The 26376-nt window shown below is 43.6% G+C and overlaps 1 long non-coding RNA gene across 1 annotated transcript; it reads right to left on the bottom strand.

Moving 5' to 3' along the window:
- Positions 1-13481: 13481 nt before the first annotated feature.
- Positions 13482-19137, bottom strand: LOC308595206. Its single transcript, XR_014011915.1, has 3 exons — positions 18820-19137; positions 17680-17808; positions 13482-14773 (listed from the first exon to the last, which is right to left on the bottom strand). It is a non-coding gene; the product is annotated as an uncharacterized lncRNA (long non-coding RNA).
- Between the last annotated feature and the right edge of the window lie 7239 nt (positions 19138-26376).

Below are 26376 nucleotides of genomic sequence, written 5' to 3'. Positions count from 1 at the left end.
CACGGATTTGGAGGCTGCAGGTCGCTGAGGGACCGTTGCCACCTGAAGATGCGATGGTGCTTTATAGCCTTTTTAACGACTTTTTGTGCACGGGACTGGGAGGGGTGGCGTCGAGAAGACGAAGGAAGGAAGAAGTTTGCCTGGCTGCTTTTTTTGCTTTTTTGCTTTTTTAAAAATAATAATACTTTGGATAAATATCACTGTAATTAAATACTTTCCGGATGGGTTCTCGACGGCTGGAAGCTTTACAGAAGGAAGCACGGGCTGCTTGGAAGCGAGGAGAGAGGCAGTCAGTTCTGATCAGGCTGTGCTATTAAAAGCTCCTCGTACAGTTATTTGCTCAGCATGGGGGGGTGGGAAGGAGGTACCTCGGGACCCGAATCCCCCAGAGCAGCACGTGCATTCGCCTCACAGAGGAGGGGAGGGAGGAGAGGAGGAAAGCAGCAGGGGGAGGACAAGAAAAGACTGTCTCGTTCTACATCTCCCCCTCCCCTTCGGACTCAGAAATATATGAGAAAGGCGGACTTTTTCTCTCTCCTCCTTTTGGAAAGCAACCTCATCTACTTCCCAAAACCGGAGACAATATTGGGAGCATTTCCTCTTGAATATCAGTTCCCCCCTGATTTCCGAAGGCAAATGGGATTTCATTGCTGAAACTTAGAAAAGAGGCTACCCCTCCCGCTTTCTGGCCACCACCCAGAATAGCAACGGGACAGAGCGGGTGGGGGGTGTAATTTAAAACAGGGGTTCTTACATAGTAGAAAAGATGGGCGCACTTCGTGTATTGCTAAGTGGGAATTATAAAAAAGACTGGTTGGCATTAAAACGTCGTGGAAATACGGTTTTTCCCTACTCAAGGAGAATGCCAGCTGTGTTTGCCAGAGGTGTGTGTTGTTAAATACTGCAGTAATTCATATTCTCCCCCTCCTCACGTTATTCATACAGCCCTAACAACTGACAGCCAATAAGCAAGGAGTCAATTCTCTTTTCTCTCCTGTTTCAAGTCTATTTGAGAAAACGTAGAGGAAAGTCTCAACAGAGCACGGCACACAGTGTTTAACAGAGCACTGTTTTAAATAGCAACATTTTAGCCAATTAAGGACACCGTTGCCATTTATTAAATGGCATAAAATCTTCTGGGCTGAACAATGTGATCCTTACCATTTTGTTATTACAATGGCATTTTGAAACCTATTATGAACAGTAAAGAAAGAATAAAGAAGGGGAATCAGATAATTATGAACCAGAGAGCTGCTTAACAAGCTGAATAACAATAAAAAAAATGTTGGGAGTGATTGGCATTAAAATAAGCAGGATCTAAGAAGATGCAGTAGCATTCTATTTGCCATAGTGTTGGCACACCACTCATTCAAAAAAGAAGAAGAAGAAGCTATGCTAAAAATAGCAGCCAGTGCTCTAACATGTGCCCTATGCTAGAAGGAAAGTTTTCTATTATTTGTATTCATCACATAGTCATAGGAATGCATGATGAGAAGGAAACTGAAGGGCTTCTAAGTATATCACTGCACTGAGACGGAATTACCCATCCTCAGACAGTCTAGCGCTGGGAGAAAACAAAGCTATTTTAAACCAGCCTTTGAAAAATTAAAACAGAGAAAGAACCTAGCAGCTTTCCTAAGTGCCACATTGATTCAGGCTTGATTTCAAATCCCTATTCTTCTGGATTGATTTATCTAAGTGGTTTCACCAGAAAGCTTCCTCAAAACTGTGATATTCTCGAGAATCACAGCTTTCTGTTTTTTTTAAAAAAGAAAGTATCTAGTCCTTATGATGGCAAAAGCGCAAGCATGTATCTCTCATCTAAGCATTTCTCCAGCAGAACCTCAGGAAGAGCAGGAAGAGTCACACTACAGCTGCTTTAAAGGATGCTTCAAATAGGAATAAGATGGTTAGAGTGTGGTTAGCACCAAGGTTGAAGGTTCAACCCCCTTATGGGACAACTGCATATTCCTGCATTGGAAGGGGGCTGGACTAGATGATCCTTAAGGTCCTTTCCAAATCTATGATTCTCTGAGCAAAACAATATACAGTGGTACCTCGGGTTACAGACGCTTCAGGTTACAGATGCTTCAGGTTACAGACTCCGCTAACCCAGAAATAGTACCTCGGGTTAAGAACTTTGCTTCAGGATGAGAACAGAAATCGCATGGTGGCAGCGGGAGGCCCCATTAGCTAAAGTGGTACCTCAGTTTAAGAACAGTTTCAGGTTAAGAACGGACCTCCAGAATGAATTAAGTTCTTAACCCAAGGTACCACTGTAGATGGTTTTGGTCAGTCTGAAAGATGTCACAGGGGATTTTGAGTTTCACGGAAATCTTTCTCAGGCTGGATGTTCCAGAAAAGTAACCTAATGAATTGGCTGCTGGGTAACAGGGACAAGGAAAGGGAAATTATAAGGGTCATTAAAAAGGATGGCATCCTTTATGGCAGGAATGGGGGGGGGGCTTTTTCAGCCCAAAGATCACATTCACCCACCACTACTTTCTTTGTGAGTGTCTCCCATGCACCCAACTGTGGCTTCCTGTCTGATGGAAACATAACAAAATAGACATATGTCAGCCACAACCCATGACAATCTCTGTGTCGCTTGTCAACCATTTCCTACCAGGAGGTGTTCACCCTTGAAAATTTCTCTCTCTTTGAATTATTCCTCTCCAGGTGCCAATTTTCACCCTCTGCGGGAACCCACCAAGAACTTGTGATAACTCTCAACCAAGAATCACTATGCACACAAATATGGAACAAAGAAGACATGAAATTAAACTAAGATAGCTGATGTGAACATCTGGAGCCACATGCTTTGTAGATCAAACCCTGCCACCCGCAAGGGAAAGGCTTTTCAATAGAAATGCTGGGGAAAGATCCTACCTGGGACCTTGGAAAGCTGAGGCCAGTTAGAATGGAGTCTAATTTAGGGGTGGGTCAATAGTCCCATTTATCATAAGGCAGCTTCAGTCATTCATATCTTCAAGCTACCCATGCTGTGTACTGCAGAGGAAGATGAAAAGCTTGCACAGTTTCTTAAGAAAAATGTTCTTACTTTCCACGCATTTGCAGCCAAGACCCATTAATAAAATGTACAGTGTTGAAGGAGGCGGGGCTGTGCTTTGCATTTTAGCACAGCTTCTGCAAAGATTTAGAGCAGTGCTCCTTCCATTTGTTTGTATTGTGTTTGAGAGCCAGTGTGGTGAAGTGGTTAAGAGCAGTTAAGAGTGGTTAAGAGTAGTTAAGAGCAGTAGATTCGTAATCTGGTGAACCCGGTTCCCGTCTCCGCTCCTCCACATGCAGCTGCTGGGTGACCTTGGGCCAGTCACACTTCTTTGAAGTCCCTCAGCCCCACTCACCTCACAGAGTGTTTGTTGTGGCGGAGGAACGGAAAGGAGATTGTTAGCCGCTTTGAGACTCCTTCGGGTAGTGACAAAGTGAGATATCAAATCCAAACTCTTCTTCTTCTTCTTTGCTCTTTGCAGTTCACCGCATGGTCTTGCTTCACAGCCAGGGTGGTATCCTGCAGGCCAAATCCAGCCTTACAAACTGCTAGTTGTGGCCTGCCAACACCCACAGCTCTATCTCCTATCTGATTTAGTGATAAAGCTCTCTGTTCCATAGAGTGTGATCTCTAAAGGGATCTCTAAAGCCAGAGGGATCAGGTAAAACACACAAGTCTTCTTTTTTTTAGAGAGGATCTGCTCTCAATACACCACAGCACTGAGATGGAGATAAAAGGCAGCATCTTCTCTCACCTTCCCTCCAATGAATGAATGGGTGTTGTTGTTTAATAGAACAGGCAGAGAGCTTATCTCTGGTCTCAGCACTGTGGTGCTTAGCAGTGAGAATGGACATGAGAGATCTTTCTGACTACTCTTCAGACATCCTTTCTAAAGAGCAGCTAAATGGGTTTTTTATGTCCTGATGGGAGTTATCTCAGCGCTGTGGTACTCAGTGCTGAGATAAAAGATCCCTCTGGCTGCTGTCTGAAAGACAGCTAGAAGGATATTTTATCTCTGATCTTAGCACTAAGCATCACAGTGCTGAGATAAGTCTGGAAATGCTGGTTTTGTGTCTGGGTATGACAGTGTATGAGTGCTTAGCAGTATTATGAGACTGCTTGTGTAGTGGGTGGGTGTGCTGCATATGTCTGGGTACATATATGTGTGATGAATGTGCATCTATAGTGAGAATACCTTGTGTGTCTGTGCACATATGTTGGCCACACCCTTCATTGGTATGTGACAGCTGAAGAGATGCCTGATTATCAATGCAGCCCTTGGCCCATAAAAGACATTTCCCCCCCGTGTGACAGGAAATAAATTTGCAATAATTTTGAATAAGTACAGATTGGATCATTGTCCCAGCAGGGTTTCTTTAACATTTGTGGTCCAAGCAAGTGTACTACTGAAGGGACAAGATGCTCTTCATTTGACATTAAACTGAAAATGGTGCTGCCTCTTCAGCATGTGATGGAAATGTCAATAAAAGCTCTGATTCTTCAGCACTTTCCTTCATTATTATAATGATGATCCATGGAACTCCTGGAAAGTCTCTAGACTAAAGCTTAAAAGCCACTTAAAGACTAATCATGTCTTACAGAGCACTAGACATTTACCAATAGTAAAATAGATGTAATTTGGGGAATCTGTAATAGGGTCACCTAACTCTCCCACCCCCATTTTAAAGCAGCCACAGACTTTGATTGGAGTAGCAGTGCCAAAAGAGAGCATTTTTAGAAGAGTGCTATAGGAGTACAAAGGGATGCGGGTGACGCTGTGGGTTAAACAACAGAGCCTAGGACTTGCTGATCAGATGGTTGGCAGTTCGAATCCCCGTGACGGGGTGAGCTCCCGTTGCTCGGTCCCTGCTCCTGCCAGCCTATCAGTTCGAAAGCAGGTCAAAGTGCAAGAAGATAAATAGGTACCGCTCCGGCGGGAAGGTAAATGGCGTTTCCGTGCGCTGCTCTGGTTCGTCAGAAGCGGCTTAGTCATGCCAGCCACATGACCCGGAAGCTGTACGCCGGCTCCCTCAGCCAATAAAGCAAGATGAGTGCCGCAACACCAGAGTCGGCCATGACTGAACCTAATGGTCCCTGTCCCTTTACCTTTACCTTTACCTTTATAGGAGTGCAAGGGAAAGATTAAATATGTCCTTCTGCAGTGCCACTGTTCCAGTAAAAAAATGCAGTCTGGTCCAGTTGCTTACAAGTAAGATTGAAAAGGTCACCAAAGTACAGTGATACCTCGGGTTACAGACGCTTCAGGTTACAGGCACTTCAGGTTACAGACTCTGCTAACCCAGAAATAGTACCTCGGGTTAAGAACTTTGCTTCAGGATAAGAACAGAAATCGTGTGTGGCATCAGCGGGAGGCCCCATTAGCTAAAGTGGTGCTTCAGGTTAAAACAGCTTCAGGTTAAGAATGGACCTCCGGAATGAATTAAGTTCTTAACCCGAGGTACTACTGTATGTGATAGCTCACTCTTGTTTCTTAGTGGCTCTCTCTTGGCTCCAATCCTGTTGGCACTCAGCCACTCGGGTTGATGTGAGAATAACTATGTGTCGCTTTCAGAAAGACATGGGGAAATGCCTACCTGTGGGAGAGGACAGAGCTGGAGAAGAAGGAAAACTTTGTCATGTTCTCAGATTCTCAAGTGGATGGAAGCACAGTCCTCCTTAGCCGGTGTCCCCCTGCAAGGAAAGAAAGGTAGTAGATGGGATAAAGTAATCCTAGTGGGTCCTTTTCTATTCTGTCTTCCGCCACCACCTGTTGCATGCAGGCTAAGAAATGTCAGAGTGGATTGTCACAGTCAGCAGAATCTGTCCCTGTGTCCCATTATCTGTTCTCCCCAAGTAAGGGCAAACATTGGAAGTCAGAACTGGGCTAGAATCCATCATTTTATCATATGCTATTGATATGACATAGGATTCTGCCCCTCCTGAGTCACACCGTTGGTCCATTAGTATTGCCTACAATGACTAGAAGTAGCTCTCCAGAGTTTCTTACAGGGAGACTCAGCCCTACCAGAAGGTTCCAGCAGTGCTTTTATTCCTAGAAAAATAAAGGGACACGTGTGGCGCTGTGGATTAAACCACAGAGCCTAGGACTTGCCAATCAGAAGGTCGGCGGTTTGAATCCCTGTGACGGGGTGAGCTCCTGTTGCTCGGTCCCAGCTCCTGCCAACCTAGCAGTTCAAAAGCACATCAAAGTGCAAGTAGATAAATAGATACCGCTCCAGTGGGAAGGTAAATGGCGTTTCCGTGCACTGTTCTGGTTCGCCAGAAGTGGCTTAGTCATGCTGGCCACATGACCCAGAAGCTGTACGCCAGCTCCCTTGGCCAATAAAGCGAGATGACCGCCGCAACCCCAAAGTTGATCACAACTGGACCTAATGGTCAGGGGTCCCTTTACCTTTACTCACCATGAAGTTACATTAAGTGCCACACTTTTTAACAGAAAAAGAAGTGCCAGTACTGTGTACCCTTGAGTACCCCCTGAAAAAACATTGGGCACCAGGGAATGAACCTGGGATCTTCTTTTAGGCATGAGCTACAGGCCTCCCACTACTTTTGTACCATAGCCACATGCTTCAAAAAGATTTTTAAATAACTTGGCAGTGCCAGTGGCATTCTACAATTGGCTAGTAACATCTTGTTCACTAACACAATCTTGATTCTCATGAGGAAAACCCTCAACTCTCATTTCTCTTGATGCACAAGAAGTCCTAAGGCTATTGCCGCCTCAACTCCTTGCTCTCAACCCTGACTAACTATCAGTGCTCATTTGTCATTGCTTCGCCCTTGTTGTGTTCACCTGATACTGCAGCATTGCTTGTGCGCTGTTATCTCTGCATGGCTGATCTTGTTTGGTCATGTAAATCCCAAAGCAAGCAACTTAATGAAGATGTTAGCAGATAGAAGGGTGGAGAACACACACAAAATAGAACTTCATGAGCTATGTACAACTTATGTTACCTTTTAACAAAGAGTGTGCAAATCCATGTGACAAAATGTGAATGGGTAGCATATGCACACTTGCTTTCAGTATCAGCATTGCCTTCTGTTCTATCTATCTATCTGCTATTAAGTGCATCACATCGAGACACAGTGCTTGCAGGGAGGGGGGGAACCATCTGTGGCAGCACAGCAGCTATAGAATAGATTGGAGTTCTTAAATCTTTGGGATTCAGATGGTTGTAATGCTGACAAGACGCTGAGAACCAGAGGCAATGTTGTTCAATCAGATCATCTGGAACTCCCAGAATGAAAACCACAAGGCCAACACAGCTTTAAAAATGATAAGCAGCTGATTGGATATGTGATTCCTCATTAATGACAGTGACATGGTAAGGGGACTTAGAAGAAGAGGGGCTATTGGATGCTTAATGGTTGCATAATAAACAAGAACATACAGTTTGAATTTACATTGAAAGAGACCCCTTGTGGGCACCCACCCACTGGAATAAGCTATTCCTGTTGCTCCACTCTTCTTACACCTTCACAGCTCCAAAAACATCTATAACACTTGTCAAAATCTGAAAATATGTCAACCCAGTTGCAGATTTTCAGAGCCGATCCACTGCAGATTTTCCATGTCATTTCCCACTGTGGGATTCACCTTTTTCTCAATGTCCCATAGCACCACCTACAGTTCTCATGAGGGCTACCCCAAAGTACATTAACAATGTTATACTGACACCTGCAGTCATAACAGATTCTAGAAGAAAAAAGAAAATGGTTTTCCATCTGGTTAGACTGGAAAAAAATACCTTCTTTCCAGTGATCTGGGACGGGAAACTTGTGACTGCCCAGATGTTGCTGGACTAAAGCATCTCCCAGAACATTCCATTAGCCATGCTTTTTCCCAGAATGCCTCTGGGCTGTGGGTGAAGAGGGTGGGTGGGTAGCGCCCCAGCAAGGGCGTCACTTTGCCTTGTAAAAAAAAATAATAAAGGGTGAAAGATGAAATGGACCTCATCCTGCTTGTTGAGCTGCTAGGAGGGGAGGAGGGAGGGGAGCAACCTGGGGGAGGGGAGAGCAGAGTGACCAGGTCATGTCAGGAAAGAGAAAGTGGAGAGTCCAGGGCACTGTGCGGGTGGAGAGAGGCATGTGTGCAATGGTGGCCACCCCATTCACAAAATGCTGCCAGGATGAGGTCATGACCTTTTGACCCTGCTGTAGTGGCTTCTCTCTTTTTTTAATGAGCCTGTGCTGCCTCGTGCTCAAACATCAGGCAAAACCAAGCCACAGCTGGGCTCAAGCCAGGTCAGCTACATGCAGTCAGTTGCAACAGCTCCAAAATGCTGTCAGGAGGGTTGTGTGTGTCCCCGCGTGTGTCAAGGACTAGGAGACAAAGCAGGCTATTCAGATTCTGGGAGAGGTGGCCCCTCCCCCCTCCTCTTATCACACTGCAGCTTATTTTCTCTTTTCGTCTGGTTTCTAATGTTTTGCTGGCAACTCCTAACCGCCATTCAAGTAGTTTGCTTAAGGTCATACATGTAACATCGTCCTCCTTTGCTTAGAATAAATCAGAGGATCCTTCATGTTGTCACATCATGCTCTGAGTGTAAGCAACCTGACTGCTAAGTAACCACAGCCAGTCTGAACAGATCTGCTCTGAATGATACTTCTCGCCCAAGTGGCCAGTGACTCTCTCTCTCTCTGGTCATCCTGAGTCATAAGATTTCCCCTTTAAGATGTTAACTGCTGCTTCGCATTCAGTTTGCCTAAGCCTTCTGAAAGGAAATGAAAGCAACCACAAAAGTGGTCTCTCCAACTCTTATCGGGTCAGGTGGTGTACGATGGAGAACAATCCCCCAACTTTTATCCTAGGAGAACAGAAAATCTGTGGGAACAGATGGTGTCTAGGATATCCAAGTAGGTCACTCTCTGCTGAGTTAATGTTCATGCTAACACAGTACTTTCCCTGCAAGCATTCGCTCTGCTCTGTTTTCTGTCAACTGTTTGTGGCGGTTTTGATAACTTTTGGTCTAATGGAGTAGCTCAATGCATTTGATTTGATTTTTCTAATTACTTTTCGGCTGAAGCTCATAGAGATGCTTAAAAAAAATCAGGTTTAAATGCTCTTTGGGATATTATGCCGGCTGGCTTCTCCTCCGTCTGGTGCTTCTGTATTTACTTTTACTGCTGTCTGGGGGTCTTTCTTCCTACCCAAAGGTGCACCTGATGTCATTAACAATAACATTGTGCAGTAATTTTGCAAGTTTGTGTTTTGCAAGAAACGCATTCTACCATTGCTTCCCTATAAGTTTATGTAGGAGAAGATTATTTAGAGCGTTTTGTTTTTATTTATTTGCAGTGCAACCTGTGTGAATTCTCAGTTGGACTCTGGGGTTTGACTCCTTACTTTAATCACCCAAGGAAACTCATTGCTAGATCACTTGACTATTCTGGATACAGGCTTCATATTCAGATAATGGAGGAAAGCTAAGTTATTTGCAAACTTCTGTGGCTGAATATTAAACATGAGCCAAGGGTGCCAGACTGCTCAATAGTGAAGTGCTTCTATTCCTATGGCTCAGCTTTTCCCCTGTGATGAGGGAGCCCTCGTGGCAGCCTCTCTTTTTTACCCCTTGTCCTAGTGGCAACTACTGAGCATCTCACATTTGTGGCAATGCTTTCTGGGTAATGCTTTCAGCATTACCCTGCACACTTTATGTACATGACCATTCTGGAGCTTGGCCTTCCCATTTAGCAGTTTGAGGCCACTTCTGTCACTTCTCATGCTTGAAAACATACCTCTGGGATGGGCAGAGGTGGCAGCCGGCATTCCTCAGCAAAATTCACCATTCCTACCATGTTGATTTGGGGTGAGGGAGAACTAAAAGGGATTTGCTTTTGTGCTCTGAAGCACTGGGATTGCAGTGTTCCAGCACAGTCATTCTGATTACAAGCTTGCCCTCTCCTCATGCTGGTGTTCCCTCTACCTTCCCCCTCATCCCCCACCCTGATATTTTCCTTCCATGGCAAGGTGAGAGAGAGGGAGATCAGTTTCACTGTTAGTAGACACTTGTCCATGGCGCTTTTTTGGTGTCCAAGTCAAAGAGGTGCCAAGAGGCACTTTGGGGGAATCACCACTTCAGCTCTGGGTACCATGTACAGATTGTGCTTTACCTGCCAAAAACACATCATATGCCTGCAGGACAGCAACGATTCTTCCCCTGGAGCTCTTAAGCCTTCATGTGGAAGAAGACAGGTTTCCAGACCATCTGATCCCAAGTCAATATGGCCAGCCCCATGCAGAGGGTACTGCAGTAGTCCAGGTGAGCTGTAACTAGCACGTGTTGCCAGCACCAGAACAGATGGGTAGATAATACAAATGGGGAAAGAAAAAAAGTAAATGGGGCCAACTGATTTCTGTGTCAGAATGCAAATTGTGACTCTCAGGGACATTCCTGAGCTGGGATCAAAGCCTAACCCGTCGCAATAGACATCATAGACAAGGGACAGGTTCTGCTTCCTTGTGGATGGTGTAGTTAAGATCCTTGGTGTACACTTTGCCATTCAAGTACATGGTAGCCATTCACTGCCCTCCATTCGGCTACAGACAAAGCTTCCTCACCCCATTATCCTTACTTTAGGATCAGGGACCATGTTTGCTGCCTGTTCTGTCCCCAGATGAATTTCCTCTTATTTGAGGTAATTTCACTGTCATTGACTCTTCATGGGAAAAGTAGCTGCAGACCCTACAGAAAGCAGCCTGGGTTCTGCTGGCAAGGAGCAACAGGGAGCCAGGAGTCCCTGCAGTAGAATTGACCTCTCTCTGTCCTTTCTTCCATCACAGTGAAGGCTATTACTCTCATGGTTGTTCCAAAATCATTGCTGTTTTTGGCTTTCTTGTAATGACAGCAGTACCTACCATATTCACTCAAGTCTAATGTTCCATTGAATCTAATGCACACCTTAATTTTCGCAACATAATTTGGCCAAAAACGGTGAGCATTAGATTCGAGTAAATACAGTAATTACACACACACATTCTAGCTCCAGCAGCTGGGAATGTACAGTTAGCAGCTGTGGAATACAGACAGTCTCAATATTTTGTCACATTTTAGTTGTCTCATCATTGCAGCCAGTCATTTAGAGTAGACCTTCTTTCACAGAGATCTTTGAAATGACAAGTCTTCTAATATCATGAGTAATCATAGTGTGATTTTGCAAAGGCTGACAATCTCTATTTAGCCTCCTTTTTAGCATTTTGCCTCTTTCCCTTTCCATTATTGCTTTGCAAACTGTGGCAAGGTGTATTTAATTTTAAAATGCTAATAAAGAGCTATTTGACATTATCCAGGACCTTAGGAGGTTCCAGTGGTGTTATCAGGCAGGTACATTCAGCATTAGCAGAGAGCAGTTGCCAGTCAGAGTAGGCAACACTAGAACATATGAACAAATGATCTGACACTGCGTGCCTGTGTCACAAAAGCTGCCTGTGCTTTTGTGACACAGGAGTCCCCTCTAAGTGTGGGCTTCAATGGAAACCTGACTGTACAGACATTGTAGACCTACTGGCAGGGATGCTTTCCTGGGTCTGGTACTGTGTATTTGGACTGAAGCCTCTGCATGCACATGCATGTAAATCTGTTGGCAAGAACTCATGGCACAGCAACTGGATACAAATGGGAAGATGCATCCAGCAACTGTTATTCAGAGGCAGAACACAGCCAATTGTCATGAACTGGCAGGGCGACAGGGAGGAGTCCTGGCAATTGGTGCAGCCCAGCCATGAATGGGGCACACCGGGGCAAGCTAGGGATGGGGAAGGAAGTACTCACAGGGTGATGGAGGATGGCAAGGGGATCAGTGCCAAGAAACCAGAGCAGCAGGACTCATCACCAGAGTCAGAGGGGCCTCTGTCTATAAACATGGTGGGCTCTAAGGTATAGTGAGCCGTGGAAGGGGTGCTCCAGGAGGCTGAGACAGTCATGGGTCCACAGCTCTCTAGCTCTGAGAAGAGGACTGTGATTCCTCAGCTGGAGTAGGCTTGGAACAGGTGAGGGGCATATGACTCCTCAAGCCCAGATGCTGCAATCAGCATGCAAAGTATGAGATTTCTGGGTACAGGACAGTATATAAATTCAATTAATAAATAATAATAATAAAATACAAAAGGGCAGCAGAGCTGAGGTTCTGTGTCTGCTCAACTGCTCATCTTGATGGACCTTGGCTGGGATGCTACAGGACTTTGGACTTACCCCTGACTGCGTTTCTTACCTGTTGAACTTGGGACTTGACTTACTGACTTGCTGCCAGGTAGAGCAGGATTTTTGGGACACCAATTAGCTAATAGCCATTGATAACCTCTATGAATTCTCTTGTCCTCTTTTGAAGCATCCAGCTTGGTGGCCATCACGACTTGTGGAGCGCATTCCACAACTTACGCGTTGTGTGACAAATTACCTTCTTTGGCCCTGAATCCATGCCATCAGTATAACAAAAGGAGAGAGCAAATAACATGAACCAGGCTTGTTCAAGGTTAGTTAAAGGTTAATCATAGCATGCCATGGAACTGCGGGTTTTTCGAAAGTCAACTGAAAATTGCTAGCAAATCTCCGTGACGCAGAAGACTTTGAACTTTTGAGCCACTGAAGTTTCTTAGGAGATGCAAGGAGCCTTGAAATCCTATTAGGAATTGACTCAGCCCTTCATGGCAAAAACAGTACCTTTAAATGATTGAGATCAGTGCCAGTGAAGTTCCCCCGCTGGCATTGCCCTTGTCTCCAAGGTGTCACTGGGGCTGTGTATTTATGCACAGTGTGAACTGCTTAAATCGTTACCTACTGCGTAAATATCCCAATCAAATGTTTAGCTGAAGGACTGATAAAACTGCGGAGAGCTGAGAATTTCTCTCCGCTTGTCACTTCATTGCCAACAGGGAGGCATGCCGCCTCGCCTGTCCCGACAATCAATACGTGCAACATTCAGAAGATATTTCTTTAAATGTGCTAAACTGTGCAATAATTGGCCTGGAAAGCAACAGCTGTGTTGCCATCGTTTTGCCCAAGAAACATTTGGCTGCCAGGATGAGGCACTCACAGCAGATTAGATTATTAGTTTGACTCGCTTGTCTGCTTCACCTGTGACTTTGTGAAAATGGATCATCTCTGTACATGCGTATAGACAACTCTGTCAGCATACATCTATGGAAAAAGAGATACATTTACAGATATGAGTCTGCCTATATGGGTGTATATGTATAAAGATAGAGTGAGCACAGATGTGCATCATACATTTAAAGCACATTCAATGGACATTTAAAGTTCATGGCTTCCCCCCAAAGAACGCTGGAAACTGTAGTTTCCCACCACAGCTGCAATTCACAGCATCCTTAACAAGCTGCAGTTCCCAGGATTCTTTGGGAGAAGCAGTCTGTTTTAATTGGACAACGAATTTGTTTTAAATATATGGTGTAAATTGGCCCACAGAAAGAGATAAAGGGCTTCTCCAGATGACCAGAGCACCTATCCTGAGTTGCTCACACAAAGCTTATGCAGAGGTTAGACTATGGTCTTTATTGAGCATTTATTCTGATGTGTTTGAAGGGCTGTTATGTGACATTGTGTATTCCTCCTGAGCGGTGTACCTTCCCATTAATCATCTGTTCATTTGGACTTTTTGCGTGAAAAGCAAATTGTATTGGAGACATTGGGTCTGAAGAGTGTGAAATTATTGCTTAACAGAAAGCAAAATAATTTCTTTTATGTAAATGACAGACAGAAAATTGGAAGTCCTTTAATTTTTTCTTCTCCCCCCCTTTTATTTTCTGTGTTTTCTTTTTTCTTTTTCTTTCTCTGTCTTTGTTTTTATTCATATTAGTTTCTTTTATCTTATTGTATTATGAAAAAGCTTTAATAAAATAACAATTATTATTATTAATCAATATGCTAAGCTGTAGCAGACATCATTGGTGAGCATCCAGTAGGTAGGTAGCTGCCTGAGGATACTAAATTGTCGAGCCAAGCCTGTGTGAAGCTACAGGAGCCTCTTCTTAATCCTTTAACCATGGTTAGGAGATAGGGAACATTGAATCTCTTACATGTAGCTTACATCCAGCACCCAAACTCATCCCTTCTCCCAGTTTGCAGCACTGACTGACCAGATGCAAAAGAGAACCGGCTTCCTTCCTATCCTTTCAATAGTTGTGTGCTATTGGGCTTCTGGGTCATCTTACCCCAAGCACAAGTGACTGTGACATCAAAGGAAGCTCTCTGTGTTGCTTGCATGTGTCTGGACAAGATGACAAAACGTGAGCCCTTTTTGTTCTGCAAGAAAATGGCCCTTTTATCCGTTCCAGTTCTCATCACTCCCACACGGCATAAGGAGAGGTGGAGGGTGAAAGTCATTTCCTGACACTTTCCCACCAGGTTGTTATCATATGTCTTGCAGAGTATCTGTCACTTTGATGGGCTGTGTTAGGATAAGTGATATCAGGCCACTGATGCAGAGCAAACAAGAGACAGTGGAAGAGGCCCTGCCGGGATGGAAGTTCCTACAAATTCTTCTTCAGCTGCAACACTGCTTCAATGTACCCCAAAGCACTTCTGTCCACACCGTCAGATGAAAGAAAGATAGATTTGCTCAGTTCTTTTATTTGCTAAACCTGCAACGCTGCTAGAGAAAACAAGGCTAGGTCTCCATGAATAACAAGAAAAAGAGTGATGTGTTTTTCAGTGCAGTGAAAACTGACGTCCTAGCATTTCCCATGTATTCTGATGCTGTGAAATTCTCCTTCCAATGATTTTTTCCCTACAAAATAAAATAAAATAAAATGTTTAGGGGTACTCTCATTTTGACTCAAGAAAATCACCGTTTTATAGTTCAAATCAGGGAAAATAAATACAGTAAATGGACAAAAGTACAAAGAACATGCATTACACTGGGAAAGGAAATGAAGCCGCCATTGGAGGTGGTAACAAGGAAAGTGACCAATCACCATGCTAGATTCCAACTCCTACTTCACATATTAAACGCTCGCTTCCGTCTGAGACTCAGGAAACACTGTGACAGGAAATGAGGCCGCCATCGGGGGTAGCAACGGAACTGACAATTCACCGTGCTATAGAAGAAACAATTTTTTTTAAAAAAAAATAGTTTCTTCTCCTGTTTCTTCTCCTGTTAGAATCACAAAATATTTAGGGGTATGCACCCCCCCCCCGAAAAAAGCAGAGTCCCTCCCAAAGGCTCTACTTCCCTCCCCACCAACCATTCTGATGCTTTTAAATGGGCCTTAAATTCCTTTTGTGTTGGAATTTTCTTTTCATTGCAGAAGCTGGTCTGGAGTTTTAAAATGGCTGTTACTCTCTGTTTTATTATTACTGTCAGTCAGATTGGGATGCTTTTATGCTGCTATCTTATTTGTGTTCCAATGCTATGATTCTTTGGGAGGGTCATTGGCAGCATCAAATCTCTGTCTCCAAGGGCAGAAAGAGAGATCTACCCTTAGAGAGGGATGTTGGACATCCACTCCCTATTCTTGAAAACATCTGCAGCCCTTGCCCTACCAAAGTTGGATTTCTGGTGTCAGCAGAACTCCAAATGGATTGTGCCATGGCTGGAGTGGGGAAGACATGGATGCAAGGAAAGCAGAGCCTTTCAAACATGGGAGAATAATATGCTAATGGCAAGGGTGTGATGGAGAGACCATTGGTCATCCTCCTGGAGACCCACTAGCCAATCCTGGCAGGATGGAGTAATCAAGATGGCATAACAACCACCAATCAGGAGGGAGCGTGAAAAGGTAGAATCTGACCATTTAATTGACAAATGGGGCCTGGCTAGGGAAGTAGCTGGATGATTAAGGGATTGTTAGGAAGGACAAACTGGTTTAATTTCCATAGGGAAATGGACAAAATCAAGCTGCATAGTGCCTTTAAAAATCACATTGTTAGAAAAGCATTGTTCAATGTTTGGATAAGATATAAAGATCTGTTGGAAAACAAAACCCCTAGATGGGTGTCACCAGTGGAGGCCAAGGCAGTGAAGAAACTCAATATGGAGGTCGGATGGCCGAAGTATTGGGAAATTTTGGAACAGGATGGAGATAAGTTGAAATTACAAAGTCATGAGAAATTGAAACATAAAGTACAAAATTGGTTTCAATACCATCAAATAATGGAGTTTTTCAAACAGGACAGGAAAATTGGCTTTCAGATGGAAAAATCAAAACTAGAGACTGAATTGTTAGAACCCAATACTAAGAATTTATCCAGAATGTATAACTTGTTGCTGAAATGGAATACACAGGATGAAACAGTCAAATCGGCTATGATTAAGTGGGCACAGGATGTTGGTCATAACATTATGTCAGCTGACTGGGAATGGTTATGGAACACCGGTATTAAATTCACGGCATGTAATGCCTTAAAGGAAAACATTATGAAAATGGTCTATAGGTGGTACATGACCCCAGTCAAGCTGGCAAAAATTTATCATTTGCCCGACAACAAATGTTGGAAATGTAAAGAGACTGAAGGTACTTTCTACCACCTTTGGTGGACATGCCCGAAGATTAAGGCTTTCTGGGAAATGATCTATAATGAAATGAAAAAGGTACTTAAATGTACTTTCCCTAAAAAACCAGAGGCCTTTCTCTTGGGCATTGTCGGCCAATTGGTGTCAAAGAGGGATAGAACTTTTTTCATGTACGCTACAACAGCAGCAAGAATACTCATCGCAAAGTATTGGAAGACACAAGATCTACCCACTCTGGAAGAATGGCAGATGAAAGTGATGGACTATATGACATTGGCCGAGATGACAGGCAGAATCCGTGACCAAGGAAAAGAGACGGCGGAAGAAGAATGGAGAAAATTTAAAAGTTATCTTAAGGACTATTATAAACTTAATGAATGTTAGAGTGTTGTGGTTTTCAGGAACAAAGGGATACAGTGATATAAGGTCAGAATATAGAGATGACTAAGATGACAGAGGTTGGAAAGTAACAAATGGGAGTTGCTATAAAATTATGGACATTGGGATGCAGAAAGGGGGGGTATGGGGAAGTCCCAGAAAAGAGGTTTATGAAAATATGATATGAAATTATACGTGTATGTTTGTCTTTTTAAGTGTTTGTTTGTTCTATAAAATTTTGTAAAACCAATAAAAATTTTATTTAAAAAAAAAAATTAATTTCCATAGGGAAATGAAGAAATCCCAGAAAGGGGCTAGAGACGTTTTACTGTCAGGGTAAACCTGATAGCCATTCTAGGAGAAATAGGATTTAATAAAAACAGTCATATAGAGGAAAGTTTTAAGTAGAGTTCTTAGCTGAATCTGTAACAGTGTTTTGACTAAAAATAAGTATTCTGCCTTTTCTAGTGTAACTATTAAGCTTTATCCCTCAAAGAGTGCTTGTTAATAAAATTCCAGTTTTGTTTCCATCATGCCTCATCTTTAATTTATTCCTTTTTCAAGGAATAAGTGGCCACATGAATCCCACTACAATAGAAAGTGCCCTTGCTTCTGAATATAATTAACCATTTACATAAAATCCCTGAATTCACAGTTGTTTCTGACAGGGAGTGACAAGGTTTAAATCACCCAAAGCTGGTCATGCTGCCTCGGGAGTTTATCGCAGAGGGAAAATGTAAAATGGAAAAGAGGGGAGGAAAATAAACAGAAAAGGACAGAGGAGTGCAAGAGTGCTGATTTACCTTAACTAGCAGGTGTTAGATGAGATGAGTTCAACCATATTCAGTTCACTGCTGCCTTCAGGATTGTTGTTTTATGCTGCAATCCTAGCTCCTGGCTGACACCATGGAATGGTGTAGCTGGAACCAAATCTACAGCTCCACCAATCATGCCAGCAAACAAAAAATATATCTTTCAGAATGCCAGCTCCCTGGCTGGTTCAGCAAAGATGCCATTACCCAACAAGTGATGGCAACAGTGCTAGCTCAGGAATGGATGCAGTGCTGACTCAACTACACACCATCCCTGATCCTGAAACATCTTGGGTTTGGGTTTTTTGGGGGGTGGGGGTGGGAGAAGAGTTACACTGGCTACTGCTGGATGGTGTCAGTGGTAGCTTCCAGCCACATAAGGACACTCTTCAGTAGGTCTCTTCTTCCCAGCAGAATCAGGCAAGGTTGGATGGAACAACCATCCATGTAGGACTGGAACCACCACAAAGCAGTGCCACCCACCTCCAGTTGAGACAACCACTCCAGAAGCATACCAGGGTTGATGGTACTGAAAGTCACTGAGAGGTTGCGGAGAAATAACATCAACACATTCCCCCTGTCTCTCTCCTGACAGACATCACCATACAGGGAGAACAAAGCAGTTTCTTTGTCACAACTAAACTCAGATTGAAGTGGATCTAGAAAATCAGTTTCCTCCAAGAGTGCCTGGATTGTGGAAGGAAGGGGATATTTTCCCCAACCTCATCTCCAGTGGTTTTCCTAAATCCACACCACTGCCACCATTTAATATCATTTATACACTTTGCACCCTTAACTAACCCCAACCCCGGTAACTGTAAACTAAAATCATGCTTAAAGGTCAGATATAAGCAACATTTTTTTAACATGGATTTATTTCATGATTATGTATTGTACAAGCTTATGGGAGTACTTGAAATAGGAGTCTCTTGAAATGGGTGTGCACTTTGTTAACTTGTTACTGTCGCTTTAAATACCAAAAGCTTATTTCAGTACAGCAAGACAACTTTGAAGAAGCACTTAGATACATTATTAAAACTCTTTTGCCATATTGGTGTAGTAGTTACTGCACCCCAGTTACACCTGGCTTTTTTTTTTTTTTTTTGAGGCCTCTGTTTTTCCTCTACTCACCTTCTGAAGCACAGCTCTGATTTTGCTGCCCTGTTGTGTAATCTTCCTTTGGGTCTCCTACCAGACACCAGAGCTTGGTATTCCAAACTGCCTCTCAATTTCTCTCTCTCTGTGATTCTTCCCCTCATCTCTTCATCTTAAACCAAGTGATTTAGCTACCCCGGCAAGTCTTCAAACAACAAAGCAACTCTGGCTTCCTTCCAGGTTTTCTTCTTTCTTCCTCTGCTGCCTCCTTCTGGCCACTACAGACTAACCCAAATTGACTAGTACTCAGCTATATATACACTTCTCCTGACCCCTCTAGTCCAGCCCGTCCAATCAAATGGTATAACTGAAAATTCTAAACCTGTACCCACCAATCAGAATATGCACATATTCTATCCTTCATTTGCATACTGAGAGTTCTATCGCCAACCCCTCCTCATCTGTGTCTCAGTTAAAGTTCTCCAGTGACAGTTAAACCAACTTTCACCTGACCAGATGGAAGACTTCCCCCATCAGTTACATTGCAGTGCACACTACAATACAAATGGCAGAATACAATGCACAATACTCATTAAAGCACAAGTTGAACAAACAGTATTGCATCACAGTTCTATCATAAACCACACTGTGGATATAAAACTTTAAATAAATGAATAACAGGTAGACTGCCAAGCTTTCACCATTGGCGCATTACTCCATTACTGGGAAAGCTTCAGTGTTAAATTTCTGCATATCACCCATTTGTTAAAAGAATGCCTTAAAACAAGGCCCAAGTGAACATCTGGTTTTACATTTACTATAAATCTCCCATCAGCTGACAGAAATTTAGCAAAAATAATAATAAAATTGTACCTGTTTGTTCTGAAAGGAAAAGAGAGGCAACTAGAGCCATTAACAAAGAAGGGGATAAACTAAACTCCTACTTGAATGCTTTGAAATGCTTGCATCAAAGGAAGATGCAAATAAGCAAACAAACACATAAGCAGTTGACTGCTTATTTGATTTCTCCTATTAAATGATGAAAATAATTCTAGCACAGAGGAACATGGGGTGTTTTTCAAAAACAAAAACAAAAAACCCCTTTTCAAAGTAGGGAAGTGGTTTGCTGACTCAGAAACCAATTTTATTTCCTGCTAGTGAGGGTTTTTAACTTGTGAAGCTGTGAATAAAAGCAAAGATGGACAGGTTTTCCCCACGTAAATTAAGTAGCAACACCATGACCACTTATCCAAGTAGTGGTTGGAACAACTAAAGGAACTGTAACTGCTTTAATATAACTGTAACACCCATGTGTACTTAGACCTACGTGGCTTAATCTTTGAGACAAGCCTATGCTATCAGCTCATCAACCAGGTAAAAAGGTAAAGGTAAAAGGTCCAGTCGTGGCCGACTCTGGGGTTGCGGCGCTCATCTCTCTTTATTGGCCGGGGAAACCAGAGTACAGCTTCCAGGTCATGTGGCCAGCATGACTAAGCCACTTCTGGCGAACCAGAGCAGTGCACAGAAATGCCGTTTACCTTCCCACCGGAGTGGTACCTATTTATCTACTTGCACTTTGACGTGCTTTCGAACTGCTAGGTTGGCAGGAGCAGGGAACAAGCAACGGGAGCTCACCCCATCACGGGGATTCGAACCGCTGACCTGATCGGCAAGTCCTAGGCTCTGTGGTTTAACCCACAGCGCCACCTGCGTGCCACACCCAAAGCCTTGCTTGTGAAGGGAATGTGGAACCTCCTTGACTCCCAATGCCAAGAGAGCAGAGGTGGGGAAGAGACATGGAGGGTGGGTAGGAATGCTGCTGCTCCAGGGTGCGAGACCAGGAGCTCAACTTCGGAAGGCTACATTCAGCCATGCTTAATCCCTCTCAACATGCTCCTTCCAGGCAAGCCAGGAGCAATATCACAGTTCAAGTGGACACACTCCAGCCAGGCAACATCACTTGAAGAAGACACAGAGGAGGGGTCAGTCAGTGAAGGCTGGAGTGGGTTACGTGTCCTGACAGAATCCCAAGGGCTGGATAGAGAGTCCTAGAGGGCTGTATTTGCAGACTTTCCAAGTTTGAAACTGTTCCTGTTTTCCAGGGTCAGTCCCGGATTCATAGAAGCTGTTTCCGTTTCTGATTTGATCCCGGAATGTCCTGCTTTTCTTTAGGATGTCCCTGTCTTCATCAGTGGGACATGGGTGGCGCTGTGGGTTAAACCACAGAGCCTAGGGCTTGCTGATCAGAAGGTTGGCGGTTCGAATCCCTGCGACGGGGTGAGCTCCCGTTGCTCGGTCCCTGCTCCTGCCCACCCAGCAGTTCAAAAGCACATCAAAGTGCAAGTAGATAAATAGGTACCGCTCCAGCGGGAAGGTAAATAGCATTTCCATGTGCTGCTCTGGTTCGCCAGAAGTGACTTAGTCATGCTGGCCACGTGACCCGGAAGCAGTATGCCAGCTCCCTTGGCCAATAAAGTGAGATGAGTGCCACAACCCCAGAGTCATCCGTGACTGGACTAAACGGTCAGGGGTCCCTTCATCAGAGAAATGTTGGAGGGTTATATGATCCCTAAGTGTCAGGGAATGGTCTGAACAGGAGGATTAGGAAGTGCATCCTCAGCCAGATCAGCTTCTCTCTGAGAGGAGGTGGAGGTGAACAATTTGCCCCACCCTCTTCCGAGTAGTTTCAGTAGGAGAGAGGAGAGAATGCTGCACAACTTCCGCAGGAGTTACGTAGCTATGAGATACTGGAGAAGAGGGGGAAGGGAGGGAACAGCCAGCAGAGTCTTCCCTAGAGAGCCTGGGCAATCTCCCCTCCTCTTAAACTTACAGCTCCAGCCGTATTAAAGAGCAGAGAATGCAGAGGGTTGGAACTTCCTGTTGGTGCCTAGGATGTTGCTGGGGATGGAAGTGGAAGGGTTCAGACTAGCCAACACCTCTCTCTGTGGAGAGATATAGATTCTTGCTGTGCAGCCAGATGACTGAATGGAAAGGGCTATCAAAGACAAACTGCTTGTGATTCTTGCCTATGAAGTTACTGGGAGAGGAAAGGACTCTCCACACCGGACACCAAGCCAAAGAGATAAGTCACTATACAACCATCTGAAGGCAACCATAAATAGGGAAGTTTTTAATGTTTTATTATGTTCTGATATATGTTGGAAGTCACACAGAGTGGCTGGGGCAACCCAGTCAAATGGGTGGGGTATGAATAATAAAATTATCATTGCCACCATTGAATAGTACATCCCCATTTTCATGGGAGAAATGTTGGAAGGTATGCATTCGGGCCTCAGACTTGAGGTTCCCCGTTAAACAGGCATCATCCAGATTGTGTGTGCTACGAGACTGAGAGTAGGAGAAATGAAGTTCTCCAAGGAAATGAACATCATTTATTTATGAGAAGAAGGCACACACTTCAGCCCCTTCATTTTCATTCCTTGCTCTTTGGTGCTTCCATTTATCAGCCTCTGGGAATCAGGCAGGTAATGATGATATACGAAGTCGAGTGAAGTAATTTTCCCACCATGGTGCAGAAATCACGACAAAGCAGCCCTACTTCAGGAAATCATATTATACCCCAGTATAAGCAGGATGGTTAAGCTTTAGTTGATGCCTACCTTTCAAATACCTACAGGCCCCCTTTGCTGTTACAGACTCAAAAGCACATTAATGTTCCAGTCATAAGCTGTGCTCAAAGTGCTTTAACCTTTGTGCAAGCAGGAATTATTACAAACCCTTCTGTGCAAATTTACCAGCCCAATTTCCTAGCAATTACTATGTTCATTGTCCAGTGGCTTGAATTACAGAAAAATGAAATTGGTTGGTGAGAAGCAGGAGCGCGCTCTAAGGCTATTCATAAGTTCCAACGCCTTGTTGCTTGCTTTCAAGTATAAATGTATTAGTCTGTCTGGAGAGCAGAAAAGTTCTGCACAATATCCTACAGATCCTACAGCTGCAGATGACTGAGTTGGTATATGAGCTATTCTTGAATACACTTGCTGCAAAAGAAAAAGAGAGAAGGAAAAATGTACACCATACCATGAACCACTGTTCAGGGCATATTAAGGAAAAGAGTTTCAGCCTGTGTACTGTCAGCGTTATTGATTTATAAGTTTTCTTCACCACTAGACAAATAACAGCTTTTTGGGATGTCACAGGAACAGGGAATAAAGCTGGCAAACAACAGTTTTTGCTAAGCCAACAAGAGAAGGGCTGAATTTTCATTTTAATATAAATGGATACCCTTCATAACCAAAAGCATGTAAAACATATGAACTCAAATTTGGCCAGAGGCAAGGAAATAGGAGTTCTTGTATTTATTTAGGTCTGTGCCTTGAATTATTTCAGGAACACACACACACAGATGGGGTAATGTTTCTACGGTTATCAAGCAATATACGATTATCAAATGTGCCCCTTTTATAAAAAACAAAGGGGGGTGGAGGTTTAATTTTATTCAGCTGATCTGGTCACCAGCTAGCTATTTTCTCCTCCATGTGATCAGCCTCTGACAAATTCACATTTGCATGAATTATTGGCGGTGCCTGTGCTTGTTCTGTTTACTTCCATTGAGCAGGCAATTCATGTTTTAGTTGCACAATTTGGTTATTTTAGAAATGATTTGGGATCAGCAGCCCAGAAAAGATGGTGTCACTGAAGCGCAAGGCAAATCTCAGTCCAGTGGAATCTAAACTTATAATGAAGATGGTAATAAAATGTGAATATTTCCCAGCCTGATGGCAGGGAGTGGAAAGAGAAAATACCTAGCTTGATGTCTGCATGAGATATAAAAGAGATGATCTGGTGAATACAAAACCAAAAGTTGTAAACAGAAATTATATTCAATTCACACCAAGAGAAAGCAAACAGACTGGTATTCAGACAGTGTGTCTCTTGGCAAATAGAGATTCCTCTTTTGTCTTATTTTTCTCTTCCAATATGTCTCCTGTCTCCAGAGTAAAATTAAATTAGCATCAAACCCTTTTTTCTTGAGTCAAGAAAATAACATAAGCCAATGAACTATCATCTCCTGCAATCTTAGAGGAAACTTTAATGACTTAGGAATCAAAACTCATTTACTTAGACTGAATCCAACTCTTCTTTTTGGGTCTCATGTATTGTCAGGTTTTTTTTATGCAAAAAAACCAGAGTTAAGGTAAAAAGCTGTTTATATAGCTGTATACATACATAATGCAGTATGCAAGTAAGCTTTAATTCCAACCATAAGGTATATTGTACACACCAAAACAATCTCCAGGTGGTGTAAGATTCCAGAGTTTCCAGTCACTTTCCTGAAGTCTGTGTTTCCTTTGGAAATGAGGCACAGCAGAGAATGTGCTTATAAACCATATATCTTATATACAACCAGAGCCTATGATAGAAGGGTTCACACCCCAAGAAACAAGGCAATGATCACCTGTTACCCACTGATGTCCAGTACAAAAGCTTCTTCTGATAGAACATACTTTTCAAAGAGTGGTGTTTAAAGCACTCAGAGTGGTTCCATCAGTAGGAAAATGCCTCTGGACCGCGTCTCATAGCACTAACATTTTGCTTCCTTCGGTCAAATGCCAACAGTAGCTTAGAGAAAGGCCAGGTACTTTTTTATGCACACCTGCTTCCAGCATTTTCTCTAGTGACTCCTTAGAACTCCACCAGCCTTTGGGGTACAATCCTTCAAGCCCCCCTTTCCCCATGCCCCATCCACCTACAAAGCTAAACCAAATTAACAACCAGCCCGTCAGATTTGCTTCAAGCCAAATCCCCCAACTACAGAATCATCTCCCTTTGTTAGAAATCACAAATGAAACACAGAACACTTCTACCGTGTCCATCACCCTTGGCTCGCAATGGTGCTCAGGTTTATGACGAGTCCTGTATCTCCCTCAAACGAGCTTAAAGCCTCCAGGAAACAAGTGTTTCAACACACAGTTTATATGCTAGTCTCTGGGTTACTTGTGTCAGGAAAGTATCGCTACCAGCTGTCCAGGTGGGGAAGCTTCTGCAAACTGGAATACTGTTTTTCTTCATCCGGTATCAGGCTGCCAGCATTAGCGTTGAGTCTGGCCCTCCAATTTCTCATAAGTTTTCTTCCCCTGATAAAAAAAAAAGTTTCAGATTTTTATCCTTGTCCACAGAGTGCTTGAGAATTTGGATGTTTGTGTGGTTTTGAGCTTATTATTGTGAGATGGTCAAGGGCCTTTCTCCCCTTCCCCCCTCTCCAGCATTCATTATGACCCCTCCAGCTGCCCACAAGCCTCAGGTGAGGAGTTATCTGGTGACAGGGGCTCCCAACATAGGAACCAACTCCTGGGGGCCAAGGTCCCTTCGACCCTCCCCCCCAATAAAATATTTGATGGGGCCAGGGCCCCCAGAGTTGATTGGCATTGCCATTCAACTGGTGTTCGTGCGCCACATCTTGTGATCAATTATGTGAGGTGAGACTTACCTTCCCCTCAATATTTTATTCAAATTGACACCCCTGGGTCCCCAGCTGTGGACAACCAGTGCACCACAAACTTCATTCATCTGTAGCATGCTTGTGGATTTGCCACTGAGGACAGGAGACAGCACATCCATTCATTAGTCACGTCTATTTGTAATTGTATCTTTATTGCTTCTTCTATTTCTTGTGTTGTATTTTTTTACAGGGGAGTTTATGTGGGAGTTACATTCCGGGTCATCGTGCGCATTGGCAGAGCATGCATGAGCCTGCCCCTCCCCCACTGCACCTCCCCCCCCACGTATGCATCAAACATGCACAAAATGGGAGTTGCCTTTTGTGGCGTTTGTACAGAGCCCCAGGTTGTCTCACGGACTATTGACCCGTACACCACCAATCCACTGCCACCAACCAGGTTCTCCCCGGTAATTCACTTAGTCTCAATCAGGTTCTCAAGTTAACAATGAAGATTGTAGTTTATTGCAAACACAAGTAAACTTTAAATGCATTTGAAACGCTGTTACCCTTTACCCTCTTAGTCTTATTTTATTGTCTCTAACTCTTCTACCTCCCCTCACACAAGAACCAACTGCACTAACTGTCTCTCTCTTTCCATCTGTCTGCCAACACGGGCTAAGCCCTTTTATAAACAGGTAGGCTCCGCCTCTGGCTTTTCTATTGGTCTACCTATTAACTCTTTCTCTCCCCCTGTACAGACGTTTTCAAAAGAACAGGCAAATGACACAGCTGTATTCTGAAGTTAATTCCATAGAGTTCAGATTGCAATACAATAAAATGCAATATATAAGAAGCAAGAAAGATATGGTTAAAAAAAATCCATATGGCATCTAGCACAGCACATTACAATGGCCACGAGGGGCAGAACAATCATTTAGGTGGTCCACCCAGACCGTCAGCGGTTTTCAAGTGGTCCGTGTGGCACCATCTCCTGGGCTTAATTGAAGCAGAACCACCTGAGGAGGCTGCAGAGGGCAGACCATTAGAGAGATGGTTTATAGTAGCAAAGAAAAAGAAAGAGGCACTCACAAACAGCCCTTGAAAGGAAAGTTAAATGCAGCAAATAACCTGCACCTTACTCGCTGGAATTTCACTAAAATGTTCCCTTCCCTTTGAGAATTGTAAAATGC

Source organism: Podarcis bocagei, assembly GCF_964188305.1.
Source record: "Podarcis bocagei genome assembly, chromosome: 9".
Lineage (NCBI taxonomy): Eukaryota > Metazoa > Chordata > Lepidosauria > Squamata > Lacertidae > Podarcis > Podarcis bocagei.
Note: the sequence above shows the minus strand (reverse complement) of the source record. Positions and strands in the feature narration are given on the sequence as shown.